The sequence below is a fragment of the Hemibagrus wyckioides genome, linkage group LG03 (assembly GCF_019097595.1).
Source record: "Hemibagrus wyckioides isolate EC202008001 linkage group LG03, SWU_Hwy_1.0, whole genome shotgun sequence".
Classification (NCBI taxonomy): Eukaryota; Metazoa; Chordata; class Actinopteri; order Siluriformes; family Bagridae; genus Hemibagrus; species Hemibagrus wyckioides.
In genome coordinates, this window is record NC_080712.1 from 23575563 (window position 1) to 23592525 (window position 16963).

Sequence of the window (16963 nt, forward strand, 5' to 3'; positions counted from 1 at the left end):
TATGTATTCTCCCCTATCATGCAAGGCTCTAGAAGCTACAGATGCGGTGAGATGATTTTACTCTTCATACAACGAGGGAGTGTCATTTTGTCTGACTTTAATTAATTAATTAATTAATTAATTAATGCACACACTATGTAGAACAACTTAGAATACTGTAATCTGTCGGAATTCTGTGATAATCCATTATTACATAATAAAAAAAATAAAAAATTATTAATAAAAAAAGCTTCAACAACAGGCTTTTTGAATCCAAGACACTGTCATCTTTAGAGGTTACAGTATCTAATACAAACACAAACCCAACACTGAGCAGAACTGGCAAATGCCAAGAACTAGTCTTTTTTAGACGCTGAGGTGTTGAACACAAGACTTGCTCTTGATATAATATGGCATGATTTTCATGCAACGATGAAACAAATCTGTCTGGGAAGAAATGTAAGACAAAGCTGGGAGCCAAAACAATGAGTGAGCTGAACGATAAGCTAAAGGCAAAATGAAAACCTGCTGGAACACAGCTCATGCATGTCAGCTATATTGCTTCATAATCCCTCTGTTATCTACAGCAGGTATGTCCCCTCCCTCTGCCGACGTTATTCCACACCAGCAGCACACGTCTTTTCTTGAAGTTGCCTATTAACCCTTTGTACAGCCTCTGGCTACAACTCTTCGTTCTCATTCTAGTTTGTTGATGCTGTAAGTTTTTGTTGAACACTGAACAAAATGGATGTATGCCTAGCACTTTCCGTTTACATGATTTCCCATCGGATAAGATGTGGATCCGAGTGTGTCAAGCACATTAAGGCTTAAAAGGAAAGGTGAGCAGAAGCAGAGACTGCTTTGAATGAGGAAGTGGGCTGATTTTTGTCAAAAGAGCTTTGCTGGCTATGGGAACTGAGCTTATGTCATTGTTTTCCAGCTTTTCTTTGTAAACCCTGAGGGGACATTTGACTTAAAGTATAGAAAAAAAAACTAACAAGCGAGAATGGTGTGAAAAAACAAAAAACAGTCATGTTCCCCAATTTTGAATGAACCCTATTCTCTATAAATTCCCGAAAGGCTCTTTTAGTGCATTACTGGTAGTAGCAGTCTACTCTGTACATCCTTTGCATGGTTTTAGGAATACCTCATCATCGAAACACAAACCTCATTTACAGTAAATGTAAGCTGCTTAGGATCTGTGCCTCCATTTGGGAAAGATATGACTTCTTATGGTATCTTTTTGTGTGTGTGCGTGTGTGTGTGTGTGTGTGTGTGTGTAAATCCAAATCACATTAATAATAATGCTGATTCCTTCTAATGTTTTGCTTCTGGCTCGTTCCCATATCTAAACCTACCTACACTGTAAGACGTTTCAAGATGGTTAAACATAGAAATGAAAGTTTACCTGCTGCCTTAAAAACATGAGCAACTCTTTTAACTCACTATTAATACAAAGCTTGTGAAAAACAAATTATTTTATTTGACTTTTTCTAAACAAATCAGGAAGCAAAATAATGCTGTACAATGTCATTTGTGAACTGTTACAGGAGAAAGTGATCAAACATGAGAGGCTTCTTTAACACAAGACCTGAGTTGTGGGTCATCGGCAGGCCTGCGTGGTACAGGTCTGGCTCCCTCCAGGGGCTGCTGAGGTTTTCAGTCAGGCATGGCCATCCATTTGTCATCTGCCTTATCTGCCTGTTATTATCCGAAATGGATGCCAGATGCCCTGGAGCACAGCCGTAGTAACTGGATTTGCTGTGTGCACAGAAAAAAGACCTGGACTCGTAATTACATAATTCTGAGCATTATATGGACTAGGATAAGGTGTATGTTTTTTTTTATTGTGTGTGTGTGTGTGTGTGTGTGTGTGCGTGCATCGGAGGATAAGGTTTCTGGCAGTTTTTCGCTCATAGAAAGTGCAGTCTTGTATTCGTTGTTGGTTTCACTGTACATTTCTCAGGTTGTTTGCATGAATCAAGATTATTCAGATCCATATAGTATTCATGCTCTTCCTTCTTTCTAAACCAAAACCAAAACAAAACAAAACAAAAAGAAAAAGTGTCAGAGCTATAGTGGGTCATGTTTTATAACAATATGCTTCAATAAACATCAGTGTATCACTGGATAATTCCTATAATTTGATGATAAATTGCGTTTCTAGGTAGGCAATGTTTTGGAGTCATAATGCATTTTCTTGAATTCACATTCAGTCACTGCTTGTTAAAGTGAGCTGTAAAGTTGTGCTATGTTGACTTTACGACTTCCGTACTGGCTGAGAAAAACTAGCCAAAAGTCCTTAATTTGTCTGAGAAAAAAAACTAACAAAAGAATGATGAGATGATTCTCAGATGGAGGGTGTTGCTCTGAGATGTAGACTGTCTTGGGACTGACCGCATTTGCCCTAGCGCTGGACTTGTGAGCTAGCCTCCCTGCTTAGCAACACACGTTGTTGTTAGTACAGTTTGTTCTCTGATGTCATTGCGGTGCTCAGCTAAGCCTGTAAACCTCAGCAAAAAAGTACGCTTCCCTGGGAGACTAGATCCATCTGATCATGGGTATGCAAAAGCCTCATAATATTCACATATAATCTAAATTGTAAACAATGCATATACACAGTACAGTTATAAATAATGTCAAATATATATACTCAAACATACCCCTGCAACATATGTATATGCATAAGAACTTCCATGTACTAATGCTGATGTGCTTGGATTCATTCATAATTAGAAAAAGGTCAAAAGTCCAAACCAAAACAGCACATGCCTGGAAACCTCCTTCACCACACCCTGTTCCTCTGACCTCCACTGAGGCCTGGAGAACTCCCATTAATCACAGCCACTGTTGCACTGTTGCTGAAGAGTAAAGAGACACCGCTATGGGAGTCCTTTTAAGGTAACCTTCATTCAGAACATGCTCTGCTGGAGCAGGACAGTGTAAATAATCAAGAAATAACATAGGTAGCGTTTTGGCTCGCCATGGCCACTTCTTTTCCCATCACTGAGACCAGTAATGGGAACACAAATATCACTGTGAGTGGTAGGTACAACTTCCTGACTTGAATGCTGACACTAGTGTAACCCTAATTCTAAATTCTACAGGCTAAAAGAATAATAATGAACCTGTTTTATTTTTCAAATAAAAGCTGTGGGTTTTGTGGGATTTTCAACATTGCCGTGTATTCCTATCGCAATTGGGACATGTTAGGCATAGAGATAAATAGGCTAAGCCTACAGCACACCCATCCCCCACTACCACCCCCGCAAACACACACACACACACACATGCTACAGCCTGCTTGACTCTCTCTTACAAGTATGGTCTTGTATTTGTTGTGGCTTTTCATGCGAGCCAAGATCATACCTCATATAAATCTAGTCATCTGAGCAGCGGTGTATGAGTCAGTGAGCTCTGGTTTATACAGCCCTTCAGCACATCATCTACCCCATGTGTATCAGGTCCATCACACGGGACAGGTTTCATTTCACTTTATTTCACAGCTGCACTTAAATTTCTTTTTTTTTTTTTTCCGAGACCTCACATTCTTTTTACAAGGTCACACTTGTGGGAAAAACAAGAACGCACATTTGTTCTTGTTTTTGCATTTTGTGTTTAATGTATGTCTATGGTTCACTCTAATTTTTGAACTGCTTTGTACAAGAGCCTTGATAATAACAAACACTCATGTCCTCTGAACCTCTGTACCGTAACATCAACTCCTCTAAGAGTTTTGCAGTTAGCTGTGTGCACTGAGGTTAAGCTTAGGAGAGGAGCCAGTGTCTATTTCATGTACAGGCTCTTGTTCTATAGTCTAAGCGATAAATAAGAGGCTCCAGCATCAGCAGGAAACCCCTGGCCCCTGAGCACTGCCCTGGAGAGTGTTGTTCATCCACTATTAATCACAGTACAGATGGGGTAAAATCTCACCTCATGAATTTTCACCTCGTTCTGAACGGACTGTTTTTACAGTGCAGGAGACTGTCACGTTGCACATTTTGACTTTGACATTAGTGTCTCACTGGAGGATCCAACACTGTTTAGCATTTATTTTTCAATTTTGGGCATATTAATGGTAAAATCTGGATCTGTTTACCTTTTATTAGTCTATACGGAAACATACAGCAAAGGTTGGTGTGTAATATTGTTAAATAATAGGCCTGCAATAACAGGCTTCGTGCAGATGTGTACGCTCTTAAATCAACACATGCCATGCATGACAGGTCTTCCATTAGAGAGCAGAGAAGAAAAGGATATATTATAGTATGTTATGTATCATATCTAAATTATGTGTGTCAGAAAAAAGTCCAAGGAAAATTCTTTCAGAATATCTAATGCTTTTTTATTAGTGTAGTGTTTAATCACAATATTACCAGCAAAGAAATTGAGAAAATGCATGTTCACACTGCAGTCAGATTTTTCATTTATTTATTCATTTAATTTTAAACATTATTTAATTATTATTATTTTTACCATAGATTTCACTACACCCTGGAAAGAGTTGACTTTGTTCATTTGTTTAGTTCCTTAACCCATTATTATTGCCATAAATATGTATTGAGATCTAATCCATTTATTTCATTTTATTAATAAAGTTTCCCTTGAGAGGAAAGTGACTTGGTGAACTTGCCAATCTCTTACCGAGCCTGTTTCCTGTCTCTTGCTTTCTTTCGCCTTGGCAGCTGTTTGAAGTCATTGTAGATGCTCTACTTGAAAACACAACTCCCCAAGTATTGTGGCTGCCCAGTCCATGATAAGCCTTACAGGAGTACAGGAGGTGTAAGGGAACCCTGGAAACTAGCTAGACATTTTTCCATTGTTGTCTAGACTATCCAAGATCCCATAAAATAAAAATACATGCCCACTAAAAAATACATCAAACCACTTACCTATGATCTTTGGTGGATGATTAAATAAAATACAAACAAACAAATGTATTAAAAATAATATAAACAATAAGTACATACTCAATTAGTCAACAACTAGAAAATAAACTATAATGTAAACTATAATGAAAACATTGGAAACAATTCAACTCAGAAAAACTAGCTATAATTTGTTTGTTTGTTTGTATGTTTTTTTCTCAAATTCTTTTGAGATTACAAGGAAAGAAAAGAGAAGCTGCATCATCAACACTCATAGAAAATTCTAGATTTCAGAAAGAAGATCAAATCTAAGATACATAACCTACACAACGTCTCGATTTTTGCTGACATAAATGAATTTTTAAGCTAATGACATAGACCAATATGTAACCTATAGAAATGTCACCTCTTGTGGTTATAACTAAAACAAATTGCCATAGCATAAATGATCATTTTTAGTAGATAATTAATCTTAATGGAGCAAAAACCATCTTTCTAAACTAAATAAGAATTGGAACAGAATTGAGAACTGAGGGATTTAATTCCCTACGGTGTTGAAAAAATGCTCCACCTCTGTTTCATAGAGTTCTCTGAAGAGCTGGACTGTTGGGAAAGTACCAGTTATAGAGCACCAAGTACTCTGCTCTTCTCAGCTTGTGCTCTCATGTCCACAATCTACCCTCCACCCTGCATCAGCCCTAATCTCTGCCTCATCCCTCGCCAGCCCCACCAGAGATCAGATTACACCTCCATCAGATAATGTTAAATACTGAAGGTTTGCTGATGCCCAGACCTGTTAAGCCTCTGCTACATCACAGATAAGTTTTGAAAAACCAGGTAGCCACTATAAATCATTTATAATATCCATAGGTTGTGTTTCTATTTGTTATGATCTGATTTGTGAGCATACACATGTGTTATGACCTGAATCGGTCATTAAAACATGGTTTCATATCATGGAAACAATAGATAACCTCATATAGCATTAATTGGATAAAACTGAATAAAAGGACCGTAACAACAATTTGAAATTTAGTGATAAAACTGAACAAGCAGTAAAGCTGATCGACCTTATGCATGAAATTCACCGTTAAAAAATGAATTGCCATTTAATTCATTTTACAGGTACACACTACATGTGAAGTATAATGTGCAGTCATTGCTGAAGTAATGGAGGATTTTGTGTTAATGTAATTAATGTAGTAATCTAAGACTCTAATTAGAAATCTTCAGCTATTAATCTAACTGTAGTCATTTGTTTGCTGAACAGCAAGGAGTAACAGTTCCTTAAGCAAAAATTATGTATTTAATGGTAGTAATTCATATTAATTGTTTAGTTAGTAAAGGAATTTTATGTGACGTAGTGTGTGTTCAGGATAGGGGTTATGGGGTTAATCTGAGACTTGCTCATTGAGGGGAATTTCCTGAGGTGCTTGGCCATTCATTAACGAATATATTATATCACCCTTCAGTGCAGACAGGGCTTTGAATCAGTTATAGGGATCTTCAAAAACAGGTACTATGTCATCACCTTCTCTCAATAAAAGACCACCACCCCTTTTGTTCAGCCCTAGCCTTAGGTCTGGCAGGATATGGAGAGCCCCCCTTCCTCCCTCATTCATTCTCGTAAAAGCAGCAGCTCCACAAAACAACAGCAACTTCCTCTGAGCTCCTGAAGGATTTTTCCATGCAAACTGTAGGAAACAAACAAATGGGCAGCCACCTAATGTTATTTCCTTTCCACAGTAAATTGCATGGTATGAGGGAGATATTCTGTTAAAGAACAAAAGAGCAGTGAACTCCCGCATGTAGCCCATGCTTACCCACCCTGATGTTGCCTTATCGCTTTCTAGTATGGGAACTGCCGCGCGCCTGCTCACTGACTCGTGGCAGAGGCCGGGCCTGAAATGAAAGAGCAGAGGGATCAAAAGCCTAAGCAGGTGTGGGGGTTGAGTTAGTCTGTGAGATGGGTGCGAACGGGAGCTAGGTGTTGAGTCTGGCTGGAGCTGGGGCCAAGGCAGATTGGTAGAGACGATAAGAAAAGAGCTGGTTCAAGAGGAATGAAATTTTCCAGTGTTAAACAGGAGGGAGGAAGCAGGGTTTGGAGCAAGCACACAGCTGGTTGCTCTTAAAAGTCAGGACAATTTCCTGGTGGCATGCTGGTGGAGTCACAGAGCACCCCAAATCTGCTCCACTTCTGTAAACAAAAAATTCACAGTACTGGGAGATTTTTATTGAATTATGTATATGTTGTTTCAATCCAGATCACATTTCTTAGACATATATCTGACTTATTGCAACACAAAATAGACATGTACTGTTTTTTTTTTAACTGGGGGAGGCCTTCAGAGCGTTATTTTAAATGCAGAAACTTATAACAACAGCCTAAAAGAGCCCAGCCTCTAACCAGTCTAGACACTGTACATTTCCCCTAGGCAATGCTTGCTCTCTCTTTCTCTCTCTCTCTCTCTCTCTCTCTCTCTCAGAGATCAGCCTGCACAAGCACCTAAAACGGTTGAGCTTTGTTTTGACACTGGAATGCATGATTAAAAAAGATTCCACCACATGATTCCACCACAAAACGCTCCCAGACATTTCTAACAGTAATCAGATCCAGGCTGACAGTCTCATCACTCCTCTGTGCATCTTCACACATATACAGAGAGGTGACGACTTAAAGGAAAAGATGGTGTACTGTCATGCAGAGGGTGACGTATCACTGGCATGGGCTGGGTCCATCGTGCCCTTTATGTATCATGCCTGTAGGCCATGTACACCTAGCTGTACTTGTTCATTCAGCCTGCGTGAGCGTGCAAAAATAATCTTACATTAAAATTTGGCCTATTACTCAACATTTCCGCCAAGTAAAGAATTCAGACTTGTAGTGGCTGTCTGTGTTCTGTACAGGCCACTGTACAACATGCATGCTGCTCACTACTGCCCACTATGGCTAAGTTAATCAGCCAAGTCATCGTTGCTGTCTAATGTTTTCTATCGGACAAGATATTCAAAACAAGATACTCAACCTGATAAGATATTCAATATAAAACAGTAGAACTGGATGCTGGAAACCCTTAATAATTTAACAAAAGTAATAATAATAATAATAATAATAATAATAATAATAATAATAATAATAATAATATGAAGAAGAAGAAGAAGAATGACATGATAATAATGATAATATAAGTACCTGATGATGGTTATTATTATTATTATTATTATTATTATTATTATTATTATTATCATTGTGTTTGTTGCTGTTATACATATTGAAAAGATATTAGCTGTAGTCTGCTGCCAAAGCAGGTTGTTGATGCCTCACAGCTCCAAGGTCTGGAGTGTGAACATGTTATTGGTTACTGTCTATAGTTCTGAATGTTTTCCCCATATTCATATTGGTTTCCTCCCTCCACCCACTATAAATTATCCCAAGATGTGTGTGTGTGTGTAAAATGGCTGTAATACTTGATGCATAATGCATGTAGTTAAACTGAAGGTAAACTGGAGGCTATGAGCTTGTCTTACTTGTCAGCTGCATTTACCTCACAGATCAAGTGCCAAACTAAAGAGGCAAACTCAAGACACTAAACATGTCTTAGCTAATCAACTTCATTTGATGTATGGAGAAATGTGTGTAAATTTCTGTTTACACTGTCCCATTAAAGCTATGAGTGCAGCTGAAAGTTTTGAATGTTAACATGTTGGGGGAAGGACTTCCAAAGCAAATACACATACAGAACTCAAAAAGAGGCCCAATTTGTCTAAACATTTACGGTAAAATTTAAGACTTTTGATTATCTTCGTCTTTCGTCTTTCCTTCATCCTCATCAGTGATTTGAATAAACTGTAACCATCTTCAAAATGTTTTTCATTTTGGTTGCCTTTAGGATCGAACTACATTTCTGTAAGCTTTGGATCGTATTCTCAAATATTTTAAAATTATTCTGATCCTCCATACCTAAATAGTGTTTCTTTCTTTATTTTTTTTAAGCACAAATACTTAAACTGTGTTTTAAACAAAATATAAAAAAGAAAAAACTGCTAAACTCAAACATACTCAAGCACACAATGCAACAGTTTTATTGCAAGTAAGTTTTTTTAGATGTACACATTTGAGGAAATGAAAATCAAATTTATGCCTTGCTAGCATGAATCAAAACTGACAAAAGGCTTTGGGCTTTTGATGCTTCTTTATTTCACACAAAGACAGGCTACATCTGGGAACAGAATCTATTCACTTCCACTGCAAATGTTCTCTATGCGCTGTGGGGAAGAGTGACTCATGTCCATGTCAGTTTAACCAGGAACTTGTTATTAGCATAAGAATCCTGGAAGTACAGCTGTTATGACGTGATCATAAAGATATTGAAACAGACGAGAGATAAAGAGATAAATAAACACCATGGGGAGAAGACAATGGAAATATGAATCTTAGCCAGTTCTCAGTTTCTGTAATTCAGCCATCAACTAATGTTTCAACTCATAGCCCAAAATATGCCTCACAACCACATTAACACAACACCTACTGTGTGAACCTACTCATCATTGTAGTTATTCATTTCATTTTGATCTTACATCACTTGGATGATAATAAATTCTCTGGTCCCTTTCAGGTTTTATTCCCATGAAGAGTTATAGTATGACCTTTTTGTAAACTGAAAATTCTGGTATATTTTAATAATAATAATCATAAGAAGAATTCAGGATAGCGTGCAGGACTCGATTTTTGTTTGTGTTGAACCATGTGTCATGAGGGGTTCTTCTTTAGATGTGCATGTTGGTATAGACTAGTCTCGCTTACTGGGATTAACCAGGATAAAATGCTATCCAAACCACTCACTGGCAACGAACTAAGAGTCGGCCTTTCACCAAAATGCGAGCACAATGGGCTGAGGGATATGTTTGTTTTGGAGAAAATGCATGTGTCCTAGAGGGGTTCCCTGAGAAACACTAAATCAGAGCTATGGCTATGCAATGTCAATGAGTAAGTGTAAGCTCTAGGGTTACAAAGGTGTCCCTCAAGGAGCTGTACTATAATTAATGTGAGCTCAAGGTATACTTGAATTACAGAATCTGCTAGAAGGGAGAGAGACATTGAATAAAGCATTCTGTTCATTTTGGCCATGAGGACCTGGAACACAGGGAAAGAGACAACATAGGACCAGATTTTAAGAGACTGGATCACATCTTTCCTGCATTACTGAGCAATGTTCACATGTTACACTGATTTACAGCCATCCTTTCTCTCAGATCATTCCAGCAAAACACTTCACTCGGAGTTTCTATACATGGACATGCAAAGTGCATCTTAATCAGTTAATATTAGAGACATTAGAAGGTGCAATTTTGTGGCAAACTGTCTCTTTAATTGCAAGAATAGGACCAGCAGCACCTGAACAAATATTTACTTACTGTTTCTGTATGTTTAAGTCATATAAATAGCATAAACACTTCAGACATATTTTGTGGTTGTTGGTAATTCAACAGGTTCCCTACAATGAGCAGATTTATAGTTCATAAGCTACTAAGTCTATAAATGCTAGTTTCAGTAGGGGTGCTAATGCAGCTGATCTCTGTGCTATGTAATTAACGAAAGTCTGTAGGCCCCCCAGTCTGAAGTGTGCTAGTGTGTTGAACTGCTACAACTCTCTGTTGCCGGAATGACAGCCCCTGTGAAGTCCCATGAAATGTTTGCTCAGTTACAGCACGAAGTCCTGGAATGGCAGCAATAACAAGCCCCAGTGTCTGGAAGGAATGATGTCAGCCGCCTTGCTTTGGAGGGATTAGAGCCTGGGCACAGACTAAACGGTCTAGAGGGGGCCAACTTTAGCCACTGTCAAAATCACATGCAGTTGGCTCATTACCCCACTAAGTAAAGGCATAAATGAAAAGACTGAATGGGCCATTCATGCTTTTTATTTTTCCTTTAAAACACCATTAATAATGCAACATGGTAAATAGATTATGCTTGACTGGTGGAAACTCACTAAAATATTTTTACTAAAACAATTGTAAAAATCTGGTGATAAATTGTAGAGGGAGTGTAAGGATTAAGGACTCTAAGGACACGCCTAAGGAACCTAACTCTAGAATGAATTATTCAGATTGTTGTTCACAACTTATATAACTTGTTTAACTTCTAAATTTAATAAAGTTTTAATTCGAAGAAGAAGGTTGCCATGGCATAACATTGGTTGTGTTTTTACAACCTCTGTTGAATTGTGGGGTAATTATCTTCTAGTTTAGCTAACCTGCTGACAGGTACAACCAAGTTTGGGGCCAAAATGTCGTTGTACGTTGCAAGGGTCATCACAAGAGATGATACTAATAATAATAATTGCAAATATCCTCAAATTGTTAATGAACAAATGGATGCTTTTTCTTTTTCTCAGTCCTTATTCACTGCTGTACATGTTGAATGTCTAAAAGATCAAAAGATGTCTTTCATTTATATGACCACAATATAATTCCAGTTGTAATTCCAGTGACACAATGAAGTTCAAGCTCTGTATCTAAATGATTTTGCATCTTTCACTGTCCTAGTGAGCAATATGCTCATGTGTCCTCTTCTGCTGAACAACATGTTCTTATGAAGGATTATACGATGAAAGACAACAACAACCTGCCTTTTGCAAAAAATTAGGATGAATTACAGGAGAATTTTCAACCTCATATATGTTGTCATATATGTGGTACCCAGAGCTATTACCAAAATATAAAGGCCTACAATTACCTTTATACACTATATTGCCAAAAGTATTCGCTCACCCATCCAAATAATCAGAATCAGGTGTTCCAATCACTTCCATGGCCACAGGTTTATAAAATCAAGCACCAATGGGTCGCTCTCAGGAGCTCAGTGAATTCCAGCGTGGAACTGTGATAGGATGCCACCTGTGCAACAAATCCAGTCGTGAAATTTCCTCGCTCCTAAATATTCCACAGTCAACTGTCAGCTGTATTATAAGAACGTGGAAGTGTTTGGGAACGACAGCAACTCAGCCACGAAGTGGTAGGCCACGTAAACTGCCGGAGCGGGGTCAGCGGATGCTGAGGCACATAGTGCGAAGAGGTCGCCAACTTTCTGCAGAGTCGATCGCTACAGACCTCCAAACTTCATGTGGCCTTCAGATTAGCTCAAGAACAGTGTGCAGAGAGCTTCATGGAATGGGTTTCCATGGCTGAACAGCTGCATCCAAGCCATACATCACCAAGTGCAATGCAAAGCGTCAGATGCAGTGGTGTAAAGCACGCCGCCACTGGACTCTAGAGCAGTGGAGACGCGTTCTCTGGAGTGACGAATCGTGCTTCTCCATCTGGCAATCTGATGGACGAGTCTGGGTTTGGCAGTTGCCAGGAGAACGGTACTTGTCTGACTGCATTGTGCCAAATGTAAAGTTTGGTGGAGGGGGGATTATGGTGTGGGGTTGTTTTTCAGGAGCTGGGCTTGGCCCCTTAGTTCCAGTGAAAGGAACTCTGAATGCTTCAGCATACCAAGACATTTTGGACAATTCCATGCTCCCAACTTTGTGGGAACAGTTTGGAGCTGGCCCCTTCCTCTTCCAACATGACTGTGCACCAGGGCACAAAGCAAGGTCCATAAAGACATGGATGACAGAGTCTGGTGTGGATGAACTTGACTGGCCTGTACAGAGTCCTGACCTCAACCCGATAGAACACCTTTGGGATGAATTAGAGCGGAGACTGAGAGCCAGTCCTTCTCGTCCAACATCAGTGTGTGACCTCACAAATGCGCTTCTGGAAGAATGGTCAAAAATTCCCATAAACACACTCCTAAACCTTGTGGACAGCCTTCCCAGAAGAGTTGAAGCTGTTATAGCTGCAAAGGGTGGACCGACGTCATATTGAACCCTATGGATTAGGAATGGGATGTCACTTAAGTTCATATGCGAGTCAAGGCAGGTGAGCGAATACTTTTGGCAATATAGTGTATATCTGAATGTTCTCTAGGGGTGTCAGTCATTTTAAATGAACGAAACAATTAATATAAAATTCATTTGGGGAAAAGCAAGCATTTTTACTGGGAAATCCAAAGCTTATTTATCAGGTCTTGCTCATGATCATGATGGGTTGACTGTACATTTGCCTCTGGACATTCTCATGCTTTTTCACTACGGTATTCAGTTGAATGAAGTTCTGTCAAACAGTGTTTCTTGGAACAGCGTGAGATCATTGGCTCCTTCCAAGGCAGCAGAAGTCCTCACCTTGCAATCTGATTTCAAATAAGCAAGACTGATTTAGTTGGACTGATTACAAACAAGTTGCCCATATAGCCATTAATAGTAACTCATTCTCAAGCCCTAACCTTAACCATATTCATTCAATTATTTGTATTAGTTGGCTTAAGTTTGCAATTTTGTGGCCAGGTTAACCATTAATCTAGCCACAGAAAATAATACTGAAAGATCCAAACCACCTTGTATGATGAGGCAACCGCATGCTCTACCCTGACAACCCTGTAGGTAAAGAGCCACAAGTTAATGAATGTGAAAAATGAAACCGGTTAATTGTACTAATCTTGCACTAATATGAAAGAAAAAGTGAATGCAGAGGTAAATATAAATATACTGTAGCTTTCCAGAATGCAACTGCACCTGTGAAAACAGATATCATCTTTTTTCCTGGAAACGTAAATTACATGTTCCTTAAACACTACAGACACACTACAGTTATTGTGTACTTTTATTTTGTATGTTTATATCTTCTGGCTATATTGTTCAGCCCATCACTCCAGAATAGCTTAGCTGAGATGAGCTTAGGCATCTTGGCAAAGAAAGGTCCTTCACAAGGGAGATATTGGACCACCATCTGACCACTTTCCCACTATCTGGCTCTTTGAACACACATAAATCAAACGGGCTACTTTCACTGAGAATCCATTATTCATGGTATCTGGATGTGGGCAATGAGTCCAGAGGATGTGGTATTGCGGTGTCCTGTTCAATTGCTAAAGCCAAAATAGAAAAGAAAGGACTGTGCATAATGTGTCTATGGCCTGTCAGATAAAAAAAGAAAGAAAGAAATGCAAAGCAGGGTTTATGCTGATAAAAGGCTCTGAAAAGCTGCAGGGGGAAAAACATTCCAGGAAGTCTTACACGGGAACTTAAGGGAGGCACTTTTTAAAAGAACCACCCGTGCTGAGATGCTCAGGATGAATGACTGAATGAATAATTCTCTGGGAAGGAAATGAGCTTCTCGTCTGCAGTTATTTGCACTATAAATCCAGAGTTTCAGCAAGCTAACTCGCATACTGAAGCATCACAGGAAAATGCCTGGGAATATACGCAATTATTTATCATTCTGAATGAAAACTTTTTGATAAATAGAGACATATGCATATACAGAAATGGCAGAATACACCATAAATAACAAGTTTTCAATCCTGAGCTATTACAATGGCACTTTCAGATTTACAAGGCACAGAATACTCTAAAAATAATGATCCAGTAAGCGTGGGTGTGTCCGCTGTTGATTTAAGCAGACCTGCCAAAGGATTGGCACAGGAGCAGTGAGTTAGAGTAATAATTAATTAGGCTAAAGAGATTTCTGTGTTGAATGTAGAAACCCAGAAAGCTTCGGAAATCCAGCCTCCCCTATATAATTCACTTACTCTTCCCACACTTTCCCTCTGCCAGTTAGTACAAGCTTGGAACTTTTCCTCCCAGTGGTTTCAATTGATTCCAGTAAGTCAAGCATACTGCATAAGAGAGAGAAGAGAGAAACACACAATGTAGTAATGTAGGACAGCCCAAAAGTACATTAGATGCATGATGTATAAAATGACAACGACAACAAAAAAGGTGAATGCGTAGCTATAGACCCAACTATTTTTAAACTCTGGTATTGCCTCCTGCAGATATTGTCACACTACAGCCTCAAGAAAAGGAGCAGGATTTGAATAATTATTAATCATTCATTAAAAGGCAACTTTTGACAGTACTTCTCCTCAGGTCTGTTGGCCCTCATTGCCAAGTGCGATGACATCATGTCCTTTTGGGATGTTTCATAATCAATCTGCCTGGAGCACTGGGGAAAAAAACAGTCACAATGATAATAATCATATCTTCTAGCATAAGGAACACTAGCCTGAGGGCCACGGAGACAATAAACTGTTGCAACTCACAACGCAGCCAAGACAGCTAGGCAGAGACACATGAGAATTATAAGCCAAGACTCAGCGCTCTGTCATTAGCTGGCCAGAAATGAGATTTACAAAGGAGACTAAGAGTGCAGGTTGTCAGGTTACATCTGACATCTGTAACAAAATACTCACCTATATTATATTTTCAGAGATTTGGCTGTGTGGATTCACAAAATTCAGCAGCCTATATTTCCTTCCAGTGCTAAGTTTAAGATTATAAAAGAAATCATACAAAAATACAAAAAATGGTACATTTAAAATTAAAAGGATAGTATTCAGTTATTTGAAGTGTTTTAACATAACTGCTTACAAAGGCAGTAATAAAATCTTTCTTTCTTTCTTTCTTTCTTTCTTTCTTTCTTTCTTACCTTTCACACTGTCATGATTATATCATAAACAAGCACTAAATACAGCTTGACAATAAGTGATTTATTTTCCTCTTGGTGGCATGGCAACTAATGTAGGGCAGATTGAAAGAGTGATTAGGCAGCAGGTCCTATCACTCACAGAGGAAAATTCACATTGCATCCTCCAGAATGACTTTCACAGTTATTGTTGTACTGGTACTGACCTTAAAAGAATAATCTAATACATATAACACAAAGAAGAAGAACTCAGAAAACCTTTAAAATAAAAGAAAGAAAAAAAAAATCATTGCATGAGAAACATTACCGGAATGTCTGGCTAAAGGAACTGCATTGTAGTGATGCATTGTGTGTTCGGTCTTGTCCGTGTTCCAAAGCCAACTAGGCATATGGTCTCTTGACACACCACAAGTGCAGACAGAACACTGTGATGATGGATGCTGCTGACTTGCCATTGACAGAGGGCCTGTATGGGCAGAGCACTGATTTCACAAGGAGTGTGCTTTAAGTGTACTGTATTTAAGTCTATGAACTAAAAGGACAGGGGTAACAGTCGACCTATTTACTGTCAGTCTGTATGTGAGCACAAATAAACTAGTGAATTATATTGAAAGAGAATGTGATCATGGTGTGACAGTGGCTACAGAAAATGGATGGATAGATGGATGGATGGATGGATGATGGATGGATAGATGGATAACAAATGAATTCACATTACAGGTTTTGAGAACTGTGAAGAATATCTGATATGTTGTATTTTACTTATGTTGCCACCTCAAAGCTCCAGGGTCCTGGTTCGATCTTGAGCTTGGTTTTTGGTGGCCATATGAGTTTCCTCCTGTTTCTCCAATTTCCTCCCTCATCTCAAAAACATGCTTTTGGCTGGATCTAAAGGTTAAATTCCCCCCAATGTGAGAAGGAGTGTGTGAATATGTGTTTGCATGGTAGCCTGTAATTGACCAGTGTCCACAGTGTATTCCACACCCTACACCCAGTGTAACTGGGATAGGCTCTGGATCAACCACAACCCTGACTAGAAGAATGTATAAGAAAACAGTTACTAAAGATGAATGAATGTATGTTCTAATTTTACCACTTAGTCCTCAAAAATGTCTACTGTAAGCAATACTGGGATTTGAAAATAATTAGTTATTACTTGCATGTTGTTCTGCTGTGCTTTGTTTGGCTGCTGTAATGAAAGTTTCCCTCACAGGATCAGTAAAGTGTATACAATATGTGTGTAATTATTAATCCATCTGTCTGTCGGCCTGCATGGAGAACTGTGGGTAATATGCAGGCACAAAGCACGATGACCTTGATGCACTGAAATGGCTCCATTAGTAGGCATTAAAACACTGAAGCACTGAAAAAAAAAACCTGATTCTAATGCATTTGAAGCAATCTACATTTCTGATGATCTTCACACAAATGCTAATTAAGAGTTATGATCACATCCTAACACTTATGCAAACTGTTTTCCACTTCTCCTGTTGTTCCACTGATCTCATGTTAATTGTATCCTGGCCTGTATCCATTGCTTCTGAAAAAAAAAAAGTCATATTGTTTACATCATCAGCAAACTCCTG

At 38.8% G+C, this 16963-nt stretch overlaps 1 long non-coding RNA gene across 1 annotated transcript; it reads right to left on the minus strand.

Annotated features, from left to right (window-relative positions):
* Positions 1-10254: 10254 nt before the first annotated feature.
* LOC131347308 (uncharacterized) lies at positions 10255-15783 on the minus strand. Its single transcript, XR_009203748.1, has 3 exons — positions 15685-15783; positions 14812-14897; positions 10255-14568 (listed from the first exon to the last, which is right to left on the minus strand). It is a non-coding gene; the product is annotated as an uncharacterized LOC131347308 (long non-coding RNA).
* Between the last annotated feature and the right edge of the window lie 1180 nt (positions 15784-16963).